We start from the raw sequence: 15,806 nt of genomic DNA, 5'->3' as shown, positions 1-15,806 counted from the left end.
TAATCACATACATTTGGAAGCGACTGCAATTTTCAAGTATTAATAACAGCAGTGGCATGATATTCACACATTATGGTGCACATGGTTTGTACATGGATTTTATTATGTCCATGTAAGAAAAAAGGCTATTCGTGGAAGATACTGTGAAGGCATGGGGTCTTTCTGTAGTTCTTTGCTCTAGGGTCAAGCAGGAATGTTGATGCCTGGATAAGTATAAGCAGAACTTGCTTGTAATAGTTTATGGGAACATCTTCTTTCATCCCCTGTTCTTAGACTGAAGTCTTGAACAATAAAACTGAAAAACTTAAATAAAACCCATGTCTAAAAATACCTCCCTTTGACACTTCTCTGCAGCCTCTAGAAACTGAGCAACTGAATAGGTAGCGAACATCGTTGTGAAGGTTTATGGGAGCAGTGCCCACAGGGATTCCTGGGGGTCTTCAGCACTTAGGGAGGTCAGGAAAGAACCTTGCCATACAGCAGCAGAAGAAAGTGCAGGTGTTTTTTTTCTATAGAAGAACTATAATCTCCCTTTCTCACACAGACACACATTCATCCCCCCCCCGCCCGCCACATTCTAAGTCCCATCAGATTCTGTCAGCGCCTCCTCATTGAGGCTAAACACTGGGGAGAGTCCAGTAGGCAAACTGTGCTGAAAACAAACCTACAGGGAGCCCTTGATGATGATGGGAGACTCAGCTGGATTCACATGCACATGGTGTTGATTACTAACTAACAAGGCAATGAGCAAGGGGGAAATTTCTGGCCTCCAAGAGCCAATTCACAGAAATTACCCAGTTGTAAGATGGCATAATACGTATGTGGTACATGCATATTTGATTGACCAGATTTCGCTGCAATAATCAAGAGAGCAGCAAAGAAAACGGGGGCAAGGCACTTCCGTGATTTCAATGCAAAGAACTCTGACCTGAGCCATTCAGAACTGACTGCTCTTCATGAGAGTCAGTGTGGTATAGAGTTTACAGCGTCAGGCTAGGATCTGGAAGCCCCAGGTTCCCACTCCATCACAGAAGCTCCGTGAGGGACCTTGGGCCATTTACTCTCTCCCAACTTAACCTACCTCACAGGGATGTTGTTAGGACAATAAAATGAAGGACAGAAGGACAATGCTGCAAGCTGCTTTGAGTCCCCATTGGGGAGAAAATCAGGGCATAACTAAATTTATGGCTGCTCTAAGGGCAGTAGACAAAAGAAGTACTTCTTCCTTTCCCTATTTGATCTGATCATTAACTGCAACCAACGTTGGATGGGCTGTGGACTATGGTGGCTACTGTTTCTATGCTGACAATGGGCCTTCTTTCTGATTCTTGTGATTTGAAGGGAAGTTTAACATGTGCACACCGATATTTCAGGGCAGTTCAGGCGATCTGGTTTTATCATGGTCATCAAAGATGTTGGAGAGGAAGAGGCCTGAAATGTTGATTGCGGGGTGGGGATAGGAACTGAAGAGATTAGGCTTTGAAAGGCACATTGATCTACGTTATCTCCTTTGTTTAGTCCTTATGCTTCTTCTGGTTTTGGGAACAGTGACCTCTGACTCCTTGGGTAGAAAATTGCCCCACTGTGTCAGTCACTTGCCCACAAGTTAATGACAAGGAGCCACTCAGAACTGGATTGCAGCCTGCCAGGAAGTGAGAGCGTCTGTGTTTTTATCTGATCAAGAAGTCAGACAGTTCATCTCCCTTTCTGGCACACGCTACGTGGCTGGGGTTCACTCCTAGAGACCTAGCCCTCGACAACAAAGTAGAAATATAGACACACAAGACCTTGCTAGGATACTGTTAGGCCAATGTGGCTTTCAGATCAGCACTCAAACTGGCACAGGCCTCACCAACAGTCTCAGGCAAAGACTTTGTTCATACTCTGCTACCTACAACAGCCTTTAATTAGTGATGCTTGGAGTGGAACCTTATACCTTAGAAGCATTTGCTCCAGTCACTGAGGAAAATATAAAATCAGAATCATAGGATGGATGGGGGGGGGGGCAGACTAAGGGCTAAGCCAGATGAGATGCAAAAGATCAAGGATCTTGTCCCCCTTTTGAAAAGTTATTTAGCAGACCGAGACAGCTGCTTTGAAGAAGGGGAAGGGCTGCTAGGTGAGAAAGTGGTTAACCCTTTCTTCCCATGTCTTTCCCACAATTGCAGCTCCAAAGCTGCAATTCACTCTGACTCATATAGGTTTAAGCCAGAACCTTTTCTTCTTTTCTCTTGCCCAGAGGGATTTGCAGCCTCGGAGGAATATTTCAAACCCTGGGTGAGGCAGGACAGGAAAGGGTTAAACAATCTCTCACCTTGCAACTCTTTCCTGGCCTTCAAAGTCTGGGATTGCTCATTAGCTTTCTGGAAAACAGATGGAAAATAGTATACCTTTCACATCTCCTCTAGCCTGGCTCTTAGGTTCAGGATCCGTGGACCCGACCATTCTGCATGTTGTAGTTCTATGGTGGCTACACCAAGGTCCCTACTCTTTTGCTAGAAGTATTGCCTGACTTGCTGCTCAAAATTGCAAAAAAAATTGTTCCAGAAGAAGGGAGATGCTGAGTCCAATCTCTGTGTGTATTTCCCTGGACTTGATATGTGTTGATGGTTTAACATAAAGAATGGACAAGGCATCTTTTCTTTTCTTTTTAAGTGGGCCTAGCAGCGCTGCAGTGTGGGACACTAGAGAGGAGGATCAGGGCTTAGTAAAATGAAGCATATGAAAAGTTGCTATGGACTGTAGCATGTGAGAACTGCAAGAAAAGGACTTTCTGCCCCTTTGGAGTTACAAGAACTCTAGTTTCACAGGCACGTCAATACGCTGTAGGCAAACGACCGCTTGCCACCTGCCCAGAGTAGACAGTCATGTGACCATTGCATGACTGGCCTAGCCTGGCCTAGCTAGAACATGGGTAAAAGGTAAAGGTAAAGGTTCCCTTGCTCGAAAGCCAGTCAAATCCGACTCTAGGGTTGCGGTGCTCATCTCCGTTTCAAAACCGAAGAGCCAGCACTGTCTGAAGACGTTTCCATGGTCATGTGGCCGGCATGACTAAACACCAAGGTGCATGGAACGCTGTTACCTTCCCACTGAAGTGGTATTTATTTATCTACTTGCAATTTCTTGCTTTCAAACTGCTAGGTTGGCAGGAGCTGGAACTAGAGACGGGAGCTCACTCCATCATGCGGCAACTTGGGTCTCAAACTGCTGAACTACTGTCCACAGCCTGCAGCATCTTAACCACTTGAGCCACTGCAGCTCCTTAGAACATGGGTAACCTATAGTTTATAACTCCTGGAGCTGCTGAGTTAATAACTTGGCAAGATTCCAGGAAGATAAACACGGAGAACAATCCCACTCAAAGTCTTAACCAGGTTACAGAGCTGGACCCGAACAGTCCCACTGGTCTTTGCCAAGTGTCCTTCCATAGCTGCCCTTCCCATTGCCTCCATCTTCACTCAAAACATGTGCATTTTCAATTTTGTCAAAGTCTTGTTATCAGTATCAGCTTTCTAGCTTTGGCAGTTCTCAAGAGATCCTGCTGGTTGGTGCTGCTTTGACACTGCAGTGTGGCACTGCCATTCTTCAGCTACACATGAACACGCTCACCAGAATCAGATAAGCAGCATCAAACAAAAGCATGTAGTCAGACAAGAAGTCCAAGACAGAAATGTAGCCTCCTCTCAGCTGAATATCCAGGGACTTGACAACCCAAATAGAACACTCTTTAAGTCCAGGAGACAGAATTCACATGTACCACTGAAAAGGATTTTTTGGCCCCTACCCTGCTGTTGCTGTGCAAGTCTGAAAAGCAGAAAGGCCACTTGAAATGAACTTGTCTCAGGTTTCTGACTCAACGGACAGCCATGCAGGAAGGCTGATTTACAATCACATTTCCATCATCCTGTGCTTTACACAATACATGCATAATTTTAGCCTTGTCACCTAAAGCATCATAAAGCTATGATATGACATAAGTCCCACCCCCCGCACAAACTGAGCCTTCAGCATATCAGCCTATGAAATTGAGACAACCATGTGCCACTAAAAAAGAATGGGTATACTCAGGAAATTTGCTTTCAATTATAAAAGAAAATGAGCTAAGCCTACAGTTGCAGCAGAGAAAGTCAAATCCCCTCCCTGGATCAGTGTCAGTTTGACCTTGGGGGGGGGGGGAACCTCCTCCTGACACCAAACATGATGTGCAGTTAGTCCCCAAGTTACTCATACAGCACCATCAGTTGCAGAGATATCATATACTTGGTAACAGGCCCGTAGCCAGGATTTTTTTGATTTTGGGGGGCCAGTTGGAGCATGCAGGAGCAGGATTGTTTCCCATATTGTGGAGGGTGGGTGATTTTCAAGCAGATTTCAATGAGAGGAGGGCTTTGCTCTTGGTTTGAAGCAGCCAAAGTTGTCCTAGCTGGTGAGAGTGGAAGGGGGAGAGCTGTCTAATACTGAAACTAGTCCTTTCTGCCTCCTTGTGCCCACCTGCCCCACCTCGCCCGCCGGCCGGCCCACCTAACTTCCTCACACCGCTTCCTGTGGCAGCTGCACCACTGCTGGTGCCACCAGCTTGGGACCCACAGCCTACTGGTCCCACCATGCCTGCCGCCTGGCAGCCCACCTAACTTCCTTGCACCGTTTTCTACCTGGCCATTGCCGCCGCTCCCAGTTTAGGACCCACAGCCTGCCGGCCCCACTTCACCTGCCGGCCCGCCTGCCTGGCTGCCTCGTGCCACTTTTTGCTGCAGCTGCCCCACACCACCAGCTAAGGACCCACAGCCCGCTGGGGCTGCTGGCAGGTGGGGAAGTTGTGGGGCCTTGGTAAGAAGTTGAGGGGCCAAGCCCCAAAATGCCCCACTGTAGCTATGGGCCTGCTTGGTAAAGCCAATTTAAACAAAATCAGTCTTTAAAAGTAGCCTCAATAGTCTCAATAAGGAAGTGTTCACACACCTCTGCAACTCTCTCTTGGACCACAGGAAACCATCTATTCCCATGACTGGAAGGCCATCCCCTTCAGGATGGTCCAGAGTTTTGATTTTGCATAACAAATAAGAACATAAGAGAAACCAATGTTCGATCAGGCTAAAGGCCCATCCAGTCCAACACTCTGTCACACAGTGGCCAAAAATACCAGGTGCCATCAGGAGGTCCACCAGTGGGGCCAGGACACTAGAAGCCCACCCACTGTTGCCCCCCCCAACACCAAGAATACAGTGCATCACTTGCCCCAGACTGAGAGTTCCTATCTATACCTTGTGGCTATAACCACTGATGGACCTCTGCTCCACATGTTTATCTAATTCCCACTTGAAGCTGTCCATGCTTGTAGATGCCACCACCTCCTGTGGCAGTGAATTCCGTGTGCTAATCACTCTTTGGATGAAGAAGTACTTCCTTTTATCTGTTCTAACCCAACTGCTCAGCAATTTCATTGAATGTCCATGAGTTCTTACATTGTGAGAAAGGGAGAAAAGTACTTCTTTCTCTACCCGCTCTATCCCGTGCATAATCTTGTAAACCTCGATCATGTCACCCCTCAGTCGTCATTTCTCCAAGCTAAAGAGCCCCAAATGCTTTAACCTTTCTTCATAGGGAAAGTGTCCCAACCCTTTTATCATTCTAGTTGCCCTTTTCTGCACTTTTTCCAATGTTATAATATCCTTTTTGAGGTGTGGTGACCAGAACTGTACACAGTACTCCAAATGAGGTTGCATCATTGATTTATACAGGGGCATTATGATACTGACTGATTTGTTTTCAATTCCCTTCCTAATAATCCCCAGCATAGCATTTTTGCACCTATAGGTCAAATCAATTCCCTTCCTAATAATCCCCAACATAGGGTTTTGCACGTATAGGTAAAATCTAGCTCAGCCAAATTCATGCATCCGTTCCACAGTGTTAGTCTAGGGGAGGCCTGAATCAAAGAAAAGAACCAAAGAAAAGCCATTTTTTCTAGAAGTAGGACCGAAAGAGACAAGGGAAATTTTCCGTTCTTATGATGAAAATTTACTGGCAAAAAACAATATAGATACTGGCTGATCTCCCAAAACGAGGAGACAGCAGACGACTGAAGTCCATGGCTTTTAGCAAATAAACTGCTCTGAGCTACGCAGACAGAATGAAATTACTGGCAAAGAAAATAATACTTGAGGGTGAAGCTGAAATAATGAGAATGATAGGGTGTGTTTTTTTTGGTGTGCGTGTGTGTGTATAGCCAATGGGGGCGGTTTTCCCCCCACTTTCAGGGGCTCCAATCCGCTGCTGGCCAGCTGGTCAGTGGGGGAACCCCTCCCCCAAAGACCCCCATTGCACGTGATGTGCCCAGAGCGATGACATCACCTGGAGGTGATGTCATTGCACTGGCCACATTGCATGGGGGATGCTCTAGCATTTGGCTGAAACCTCTATGGTTACCAAATGCTAGCACGTCCAAATGCTAGCACGTCCCCTGCACAACATGCCCGGTGCCATAACATCACTTCCAGGTGATGTCATTGTGGTGTGCGTGCTTCATGTGTGCACCAGAAGATCCCAGAAACCAGCCAGGACCCCCCCACCAGCAGCTGGTAAGGACATGGCAACCCTATATATATCTCTAATACACTTAAAGATTTTAATAAGCTCCCTGGGTAGGTAGACAAGAAAAGGATCTCATTTCAGCCATTATAATAGCCTAATTACTTGGGGGTTTTCCTGACCTCAGAAGTTAGATTCTTTAAGAGGTTCAGGCGGGTTAACAATTAGTGAGACTCGCAAATATCAACTTATCTGAGCTGCAGGAACCAGGACGAGTGGGAAGAATTTTGCCAGTTTAGATAGATTTCAGATTTTAAAAAGAGTTTCATAGGAAAACCCCTTTTTCTCCAAAATGGCCCTGACCTGGATAGCCCAGGATAGCCTGATCTCGTCAGATCTTGGAAGCTAAGCAGAGTTGGCCCTGGCTAGTGTTTAGATGGATGACCTCCAAGGAATACCGAAAGTGTGATGCAGAGGCAGGCAATGGCAAACCACCTTTGAAATGCCTCTTGAATTAAAAACAAAGTCTAGCTCGCCACCTAGTGTTGCATAACACTAAAAGAACTAGAACTTCCAGCTGCCAGACAATCTTAGGATCTCCTGGCTATACTACACACACAGCCATATGATAATTATTAATTATTTATTCTCCAAAATGAAAAAAATAGAATAAAATTTCCTTTTCATAAGAAAAGGATGGATTAAATTCATATAAAAGCCTTCATGACCAGACAGCTGATGTTGAAGTTTGAGTAGCAAAGTGGAGACAAGGTCTGGGACATATCTGGACATTGCCCAAAGCAGAATGAACAAACACATGCAGGCTTCTCCTCTGTCTGAATTTTTCTTTAATGCATTTTAAATCCTACACTTATATGTAATCATGAAGCTATGCAATCACAAAACTATGCTATGCCATATACAGACGAATACTATACACCTCAGGGCCACAGCCAGGATTTTTCATTTTGTGGGGCAGATATTTTTCTTGTGGGGCACCCATTATGCTTATACTTAAAAATAATAAATAACTGGAGATTTTGGGAGTGAAGCCTGAGGAGCACGGGGTTCGGGGAGGGGAGGGACTTCAATGGGAATTAGTGCCATAGAGTCTACCTGGAGATCAAGTGTAATGCCAGGGGATCTCCAACCCCAGGAGAGAGAGATTGGCTTCCCCCACACCATCACCAACCCCCCACCCCACCCCACTATGGAAAGTTATGGGGGAGAGAGAGAGAGAGAGAGAGAGAGAGAGAGAGAGAGAGAGAGAGAGAGAGAGATTGGCTTCCCCACCACCACCCCATGCCTTTTTTCTCTCTCTCTCCTTCCCCAGCCCCCCCTCCCCCAGCAGTGGGGAGGCTGGGGAAGGAAAGGAAAGCTGCCCTGCCGCTTCTGGTTAGTTTCACTCCCTTCCCTGTAGCTGTTAAACCTAACAGCTGATCTGCCTGGAGTGAATCTGACCAGAAGCGGCAGGGGGCTTGCCTCCCCCCCCCAGCCTTCCTGCAGCTGCAGGGCTAGGCACACTGGGACTGGGGGTGTCTGGCATCATCAGGTGGTGGGGCGGGGCTCACGGATGGTGGGATTCCACCCCCAAATGCCCCACCATGGTTACTGGCCTGATGCATCTGTACACACTCGTATACACTACACGCTTATGCTATGTATGCACTGTACACTATTATGCACTGTACACTATTGTATCCATTATTGCCAGCAGTGTTCCCTCTAAGCTGAGTTAGTGTGAGCTAGCTCACAGTTTTTCAGCCTTCAGCTCACACATTTTTGTCTTAGCTCAGGAAGGATGGCTCCAGAGCAAACTAATTTATGCAGTAGCCAAATTGTATGCTCACAACTTTAATGCCAATAGCTCACAAAGTAGAATTTCTGCTCACAAGACTCCACAGCTTAGAGGAAGCATTGATTGCCAGTAACCAGAAACTCCTGAAGGGATGGTTTTGAGGGAAGCTATGGATGTGAAGAAGGGTGACTGTGACAGAATATTTAATTCTAAGATAGATGCTGTCAGGAAATAAGCGGTGTCAGCAGTGCTGGGCCAAAATAAAAGTGGGTTTAGGAACGGTTCCAGCATAAGTTGATCTGACCCAACATTGCTGGGGTGTTCTTGCTAGGGGAAACACAGACACGTCATATATGTTTTTCATGACTATATGATAAGGACAGATGGATGGATGAATGAATGGATATCAGCCTCTCCCTTGCTCATTTCCTGTCTTTCAGGTGCCCGTCTGAAGGAAGACCCCTCAGAGGCAGGGGTCATTTCGTAGAAAAAGAGCTAGGGGAACTAATTAGCATAACTCATTAGCATATGCCACACCCCCTGTGTCATAAGGCCACACCCCCTGACATCACCAGAAGTGTGTCATAAGGCCACACACCCCGCCCCCAACAGTCCCGGCTGCCGCCGCCGGCCTTGCATCTCCACTGCCGAGCCCCATGAGGGGCCCGGCGGTGGACCTGCAAGGCCGGCGGGAGTGCAAGGAAGCCCCGCGAAGGCCCTCCCTGGCCCCAGGCAGGCAAGGGTGGGGAGAGGCAGGGAGGAAGCAACTTACCCTCCCTCTTCTCCTGCCTCCTCCTGGCTGAATGAGGGCCGGAAGCGGGGCTTCGTCATGTGCCCCGCCCCCCGTACCTCACCCGGGGGAACTGCGATCCCCCGCGATCCCCCCCGAAATGACCTCTGCTCAGAGGTAAGGCCTTTTCCTACCAAGTCATATTTGGCCACCTTTGAATATGCTTTACTACCCCATCCTGGAGGACTGGTGAGATTGTTACCTGTTCTTTTTTTCTGGTATCGTTTTATATGGCTTTATGCTGCTTCATGCAAAGCTACTGCTTCATTCTAGGTAGGATTAATTTAGGTTGAGCTAAACTATATGCTATCAATATTTTTCTATGTTGGGGTATGTTCTGGAAATTCTTAATGTGAGAAAATCTTTGTTAGAACCTATGTACTAATAAAATCCAATGAAGCTGTATAACCTGGTGTCCAAGTTCTTTCTTTTCTTGGAAGTATTATTCCCAGCATCAGATTCAAAAGATCCCTCTCGCAACACAGGTTTAGCCTAGAAATAATGCAGGTTAACAACAGGGACACCACACCCTATGAAATGCCCTAGCATTGCATCTAGGGTGCATAGGTTTTTTTTGGGGGGGGGGTTTGTATAAGTCACTCTCAAGCAAGATGTCACCATGCCAATTATACACTTCCTTTGTAATTATCCCTATGAATAAGGAACTGAGGCATCTGAACTCCCAAGCCTTGGGCCAGAACAAATCATACATCATCCCAATTGGGGGACTGTCCTCTAACATCTTAATTTGCCAAACATTTTGTTTTTGCACAAGTCTCTCTAAGACATGGTCACTATACTAATGAGATACTTTCCTTGCAATTAGGCCCTTGAATAAGGAACCAGGTGTTTTGTACCTATGAATAAGCATGGGCTTATTTATCATCATACATCCTCATGATCAAGTGTGGTGCAGTAGTTTCGAGTGTCACACTAGGGAGACCCAGGTTCAGATTCCCATTCTGCCATGGAAACTTGCTGAATGAATTTGAGCCAGTTCCTCTTTCTCAGCCTAAACTATCCCACAAGGTTGTTGTTGTGAGGATAGAATGGAGGAGGGGAGAACAATGTCGTAAGCTGCTTTGGGTCCCCATTGGGGAGAAAAGTGGTCTATAAATATCTAAGCAAAGAAATAAGTGATGTCCCCTTAGGGTTCCCAAATCCCCCCGGGGGGCGGATTGCCCCCCGCTTTCGAGGCCCGACTTCCGCCCTGCGCGGAATCGGGCCCGGGGGAAACCCCACCCCCGCGCGCGCGTCACCCGGAAGTAACGTTGCACGCTGGGGGCGGGGCCACGCCATTTGAGGGGAAAACAAAGAGTTTCCCCCTCAAATGGCGTGGCCCCGCCCCCAGTGTGCAACGTCACTTCCGGGTGGCGCGCGCGCACGAGTTAGACGCCGGCCGGGAGCCCCCCGCTCCCGGCCAAAATTCATTTGGCAACCCTATGTCCCCTATTGTGCCGAGCCAATCACTTTCTTTTCGCATCATGGCCCCATGCAAATATATGCTTTCCTAGCAAATATCCTATGAATAAGAAACTAGAAGCTTTGCACAATGGGGACACAATGAAAGGGTATCCGGGCCCTGCGGGACCTTGTGCAGTTCCGCAGGGCCTGTAAGACGGAGCTCTTCTGCCAGGCTTTTGTGTAGGAGCCGCTGCCGCCACTATTCCATCACCGTTATCTTCCATCACCGCACCTCTACCACCACTTGTGTGGGCATCATTGGGGTGCGAGACGTTCCTGGATGAAGATGGGATGACAGTGCTGCTGGGATGTATGTTGTTGGTCTGGTATTAATAACTCCAGAACCCCATCTTGCAATTAATGATTTATGTAACCTTTAGAGCACCGACAGTACACCGACTTTAGCGTACTGTATTGTATTGTTTTATTCTGTTTTTACTGTTTGAACTTTGGCATTCATGCCTCGTTGTTAGCCGCCCTGAGCCTTTGGGGAGGGCGGGATATAAATCCAAAAATAAATAAATAAAAAAATCTCATAGGGAGCAGTGATGGGGCTGAGTGACTTGCAGGGGCAGTTCCTTATTCAGACTGTTCACGAAGCTCAGCAGCATTGCATGAGTAAATGGGAACCAGAAACCACCTTCAGCTTTGTCCTATGGCCCTTGGTTGGCTCAAGATGGGGCTTAAATGGAGGCATAGGAGCTCACTAGGACTTATCCCTGGAGAATTTCAAATGATACTACTGCCAACATCTTTTATTGAAATTGCCATCCAGAAGACCCTGTAAAGTACCTATCAGCTCCCTTTAGAGTTTTAACTTTTCCTACATAAAGAGGCCTTTGCCATCTCCAGTCACTCAAGACCAGTGGTCAAATGATGGGGAGGGATATAATTAAACCCACAAGCCCCATCCTCCTGACCCTGCTCAGTTTTAGTTCCTCCCTTTAGAAGCCACAACCCTTGCCCTGTTCCTACAGGACTCTGTACAAATCTATATATCTAATTCCCAACTGTGCCCCATATGTGCAGATACTTATTTCTGCAGATAGGGGCACATGAAGAATAAAGAGATTTTTCTGCACACTTGGGGCACACTCTAGGTGTGCAGAAAAATCTGAAATCTTTAAAAAACTATATGGGGGAGACTAATTCTCCAAAAAGCAGGGGAGGGGAAGGAAGCCTTGGCGATCCCATTCAGAGCAGATACGGACGAGCTGCTAAAAGTGGCAGGGGGGAGGTGGGCCCAGTGGCTGCAGGGGAGCCTGGGGACCACACTGAGCCCTGCAAAAAAGTGGGGAGAGAGAAAAAGTGGGGGTGTTGACTTGGGGAGGAAAGAAAGAAGGGGAGATGGGCTGGGAGGACAGAAAAGGAAATATGGGGGTATTGGATTGAGGGAGAGAAAGAAGGGGGATTGGCTTGGTGGGGAGAGAGAAAGAAAGGAGAGATTAGCTGGGGGAAATAAGGGGGATGGGCAAGGGGAGAGAAAGGGAAATATGGGAGTATTGGCTGTGGGAGAGAAAGAAAAGGGATTGGCTTGGGGGGGGAGAGAGAAAGGGGGGTTGGCTTGGGAGAGAAGGACAAAGAAGGGGGAATTGGCACGGGGATAGAGAAAAGGAAGGAAGGAGGTATTGGTTTGGTGGGGAAGAGGAAGAATAAGAAAGGGAGATTGGCTGGGGGGAGAAGAAAGAACTGAGATTGGCTTGGTTGGGGGAGGGAAAGAAAAAGGAGGGGGTATTGGGTTGGGGAGAGAATGAAAGAGAAAGAAGGGGGAGGGGGAAAGAAGCAAAGGTGGGGGAATGCCCCCTCCACACAAGTTTCTTCTGAGTCCCCACTTGTTATATATATAACTCTGACATGAACCAGGTTTATTGAGGCTAAATGCACAACAATCTGGAAAGTACTTGGGAATCATGTGACCTCTTCAGTTCAGGCTACAAACTTCCAAAACTAATAACCTCCTCCTGCTGCTTATCTGCAATGAGAGAATTGGTCCAAATCCAAACAGCTAAACACAAAACCTGAAGCAATATCCTAAACTCTCTTCCCCTTTGTTCTTGCTATGGTTGCAAAATGAGGGATCCAGAAAAGGAAATGCCTACCAATACTGAGCTCACCCAGCAGGAACGGCCCCTGGGAAGGGGTGGCAACAGAGATACAGTATGGCAGTAGTACCTAGCAGATTATTCTTTTCACTACTCAAACTCCCTTTAGGCAGTGAAATTTCTGCACCAGTCTGCTCCTCTCCACACTGTAACAAATTAATATTCACAGCCCATTCCTGGGCTGAATCCTATCCTCCACAAGCACCCTCTGAATTCCAAAAGGAAGCTTTCAAACACTTGTCCATTGCTTTCTTCCCCCATTTTGGTTCTTCATAAAGCCAAAGAGGCCAGCTAGGCCTGGACATCTGTATTATTTATTTATTTATTTGATTTATAAATCACCTATTCCCTCCTATGTAAACCTCTAGGCAATGTACAACCATTAAAACAATTCAAAACAAAACATAAAAAGAATAATTACATTATATCAGATGGCGTCATACAATTTCTTTGCTACCCCATTCTGGACTGTGTCGCTGGCTTGCAGGCAGGTGAGGAGAGGGCCGAAGTGATGATGGAGGAAAAAGAGGAGGGTCCTGGCTATGATGGAAACGTCGCTGTCCTCAACCAAAGACCTGGTGGAACATCTCAGCCTTTACAGGCCCTGCAGAATTCCATTAAGTCCCACAGGGCCCTGGTGGTATTTGGCAGAGTTCTACCAGGTTGGAGCCACAGACTGCACACATGCAAGTGGCGCAGAAGCTCTGCCCAGCCTACACAGAATCCAGACCTGCTGGGAGCCATTTGAGTTAAATGTCATCTGACTCTCTCCTGCTTCTTCCATTCTGCAATACTCACCTTGGAGCCAGGGCACTTTTGGATCCTCCTGACATTGCCTCAGATAGAGGAGACTTCTTAAAGGAGTCAGTGCACTTTTCATTTGGTTGGAAAACTCCCTCAGCCAGTGTATGTTCTGGGTAGGGTGAAAGAGATGTGACTCTTGAGGTATCACAAAACACTTTGAAGGACAAGGGAGATTATCTTGTTGGATCTTCTCCTTTGTACACCGGACACTGCCTATTTCAACATATCTGACCCAACCAAGGAGAGGGGCAGGTAATAAACCCGCTGGCTAAAGACAGACGGCTGGAGTAAATAATGCAGAGTGGGAGGCATGCCCACCTCAGCCAAGCACATAGCCACAGAGATGGTGGAGAGACCCTGGTGGAGGCTGGGATACAGTAGGTAAAAGAAGCAGCCTTGTCAAGCAGTAGGAAAGTGGTAGGGTGTTTGTCCCCCTCACAAGAAGTAGGGCGGCCTGCCCCCTTTGAAACCCAAGCACTATATAAGACAAGAAGGGACATCATTTGAGCATACAGAGGATCTTCCCCTCACCACTAGAGATGCCAGCCTCTAAGTGGGACTTGGGGATTCCCAGGAATTACACCTCATCTCAGAGTGCAGAGATCAGTTTCCCTGGAGAAAATGGATGCGTTGGAGGGTGGACTCTGGCATTGCACCCCACTGAGGTCCTTGTTCTCCCCAGGCTGCATTCCTAAATCTCCAGGAGTTTCCCAACCTGGATCTAGCAACCTTACCTACCCCCTCCCCTGGTCCCTGCCAGGGGGGACCTGGCAACCCTACCACCACGACAACAAACTGCACAAACCACCAGTCCGCACATCGTGTGAGATTCAAGAAAAGAAGGCTTTCTAGGCTCCATGGGGCTAGATTACAGGCAGGACGAGGTCACAGCTTTTTATTTCCCTGGATGCATGTGTGAGACTGCGTGAACCTGGATGACCAGCCCGGAGGGTGGTGGGAGCAGCACAGGTACAACTGGAGAAAGCGAATCAGAGGTGGGAAAAGCAGGGCGGAAGAGGGGTTGGCAACTCTATCCCCCCCCCCCCTTTGAGTCTCATAGGCTTCCTCCGTGCTTTCCCGAGAGAGGCGCGGAGACTACAATTCCCAGCGGCCCGTGCGGCAAAAGAGGGCGTAGTCAGAGTAGGAGCGGGAGGAAGAGGCGAAGACGGAAGCAGCTGAGGCAGCGACCCGGCCCAGCGCCTGGTAACTGGCACCCCCTACCCTATTCCTCCGTTTTACTGTGAAGGTTTTGAATTTGGCTTCGTAAAAATTCTCGGTTCTTTTCCTTTCCCTTTTTCTTTGGGTCCGGCTACCCTGAAGTGTCTTCCTGCAGTTTGTATTCTAACGCCCCCTCCTCCCCGTTTCACTCTGGGTATTTCCATTTAGAAGGACTATCTCCCCCCCCCCCCCCCCCCGGCTTCCCACCAACTGTTCTGTGCCCGCCTCTGGCTAGGTGGTTAGTTACTTCATGTGCCAGCAACAAGTGTGTAGCGGTGATTTTTTTTAAAGAAGAAGGTGCTGGGGCTACAATAACATATTCTTGGAAACCCCACATTGCTACTAAAAAGACCTGAGTTGTAGTTCGCACGTAGCGTTGTGGAGGTCTTTGCTGTTAAGGGAAATGTATTCTGTTTTCAGTGTTTTTTGTAGTTGACTGTTGTGCATTAAGCGTTCAGTTGTCCAAGTGTCTCCTTTTAAGTGGCTCTGATATGCGAGTCTTGTATTTTCGTAGTACTTCCATCACAGTATGCTGTTACTGTAGAAATATGGTTGTCTCCCTTTCCATTTTAAACAATTCATGAAGAACTGTACCCCGTGAAATACAGTTGTGCCAGTGTTGCAGACCCTTGCTGGATAGTGCCTGTGACGTTACTGCCACTGAGGAGCACAGTGCTTCATTCTCTTACACTTGTCCTGTTCTGAAAGAGTTCTTCTGAAAGCTGACAGACACACATATAGTGGAAGGGCAGTGATAGTGATGTCACAGGCACAGACCCCTTTCCATTGTCATATGAGGAGGGTGCATAGTGAGACTGTACTGTATACTTGTGAGCCAGGCTATGGAGCATGTTTTTTAAGGAGTTGGACTTGCTTGCTTTTCCTTCACCCACACAGCAGTGGCAAGGAATGTCGCTTTAAAAGTCTACAAAGGTAGTGTAGAGGGAGGAGGGCTTCTGCTCCCCCTTTTCTTGGGAACTTAAGCAACTGGAGGGTGTGTGTGTTTCTTTTCTGCATTTTGGAATAGCATGTGCATTGTTCCCTCCCCGCCCTCATGAGGCAGGTTAGACCCTCAGAGACTTTTAAAAAGTATGTTGTTGTTGTA

The 15,806-nt window shown here is 47.5% G+C and overlaps 1 protein-coding gene across 2 annotated transcripts in view; it reads left to right on the top strand.

Annotated features, from left to right (window-relative positions):
* R3HCC1L (R3H domain and coiled-coil containing 1 like) overlaps window positions 1–15,806 on the top strand; it is a 73,918-nt gene that overhangs the window by 20,701 nt on the left and 37,411 nt on the right. Inside the window, exon 1 of one of the 2 annotated variants that reach the window (XM_015415923.1) lies at window positions 14,623–14,686. The exons of the other annotated variant lie outside the window; for it this stretch is intronic. The gene's annotated coding sequence lies outside the window, so the exon portion shown is untranslated. Of the gene's footprint in view, window positions 1–14,622; window positions 14,687–15,806 lie in introns of those variants that run through there. 2 annotated transcript variants of the gene reach the window in all.

The sequence above is a fragment of the Gekko japonicus genome, unplaced genomic scaffold (genome assembly GCF_001447785.1).
Source record: "Gekko japonicus isolate JY-2015 unplaced genomic scaffold, Gekko_japonicus_V1.1 scaffold59, whole genome shotgun sequence".
Classification (NCBI taxonomy): Eukaryota; Metazoa; Chordata; class Lepidosauria; order Squamata; family Gekkonidae; genus Gekko; species Gekko japonicus.
This window is presented reverse-complemented; position numbering and strand designations above follow the sequence as displayed.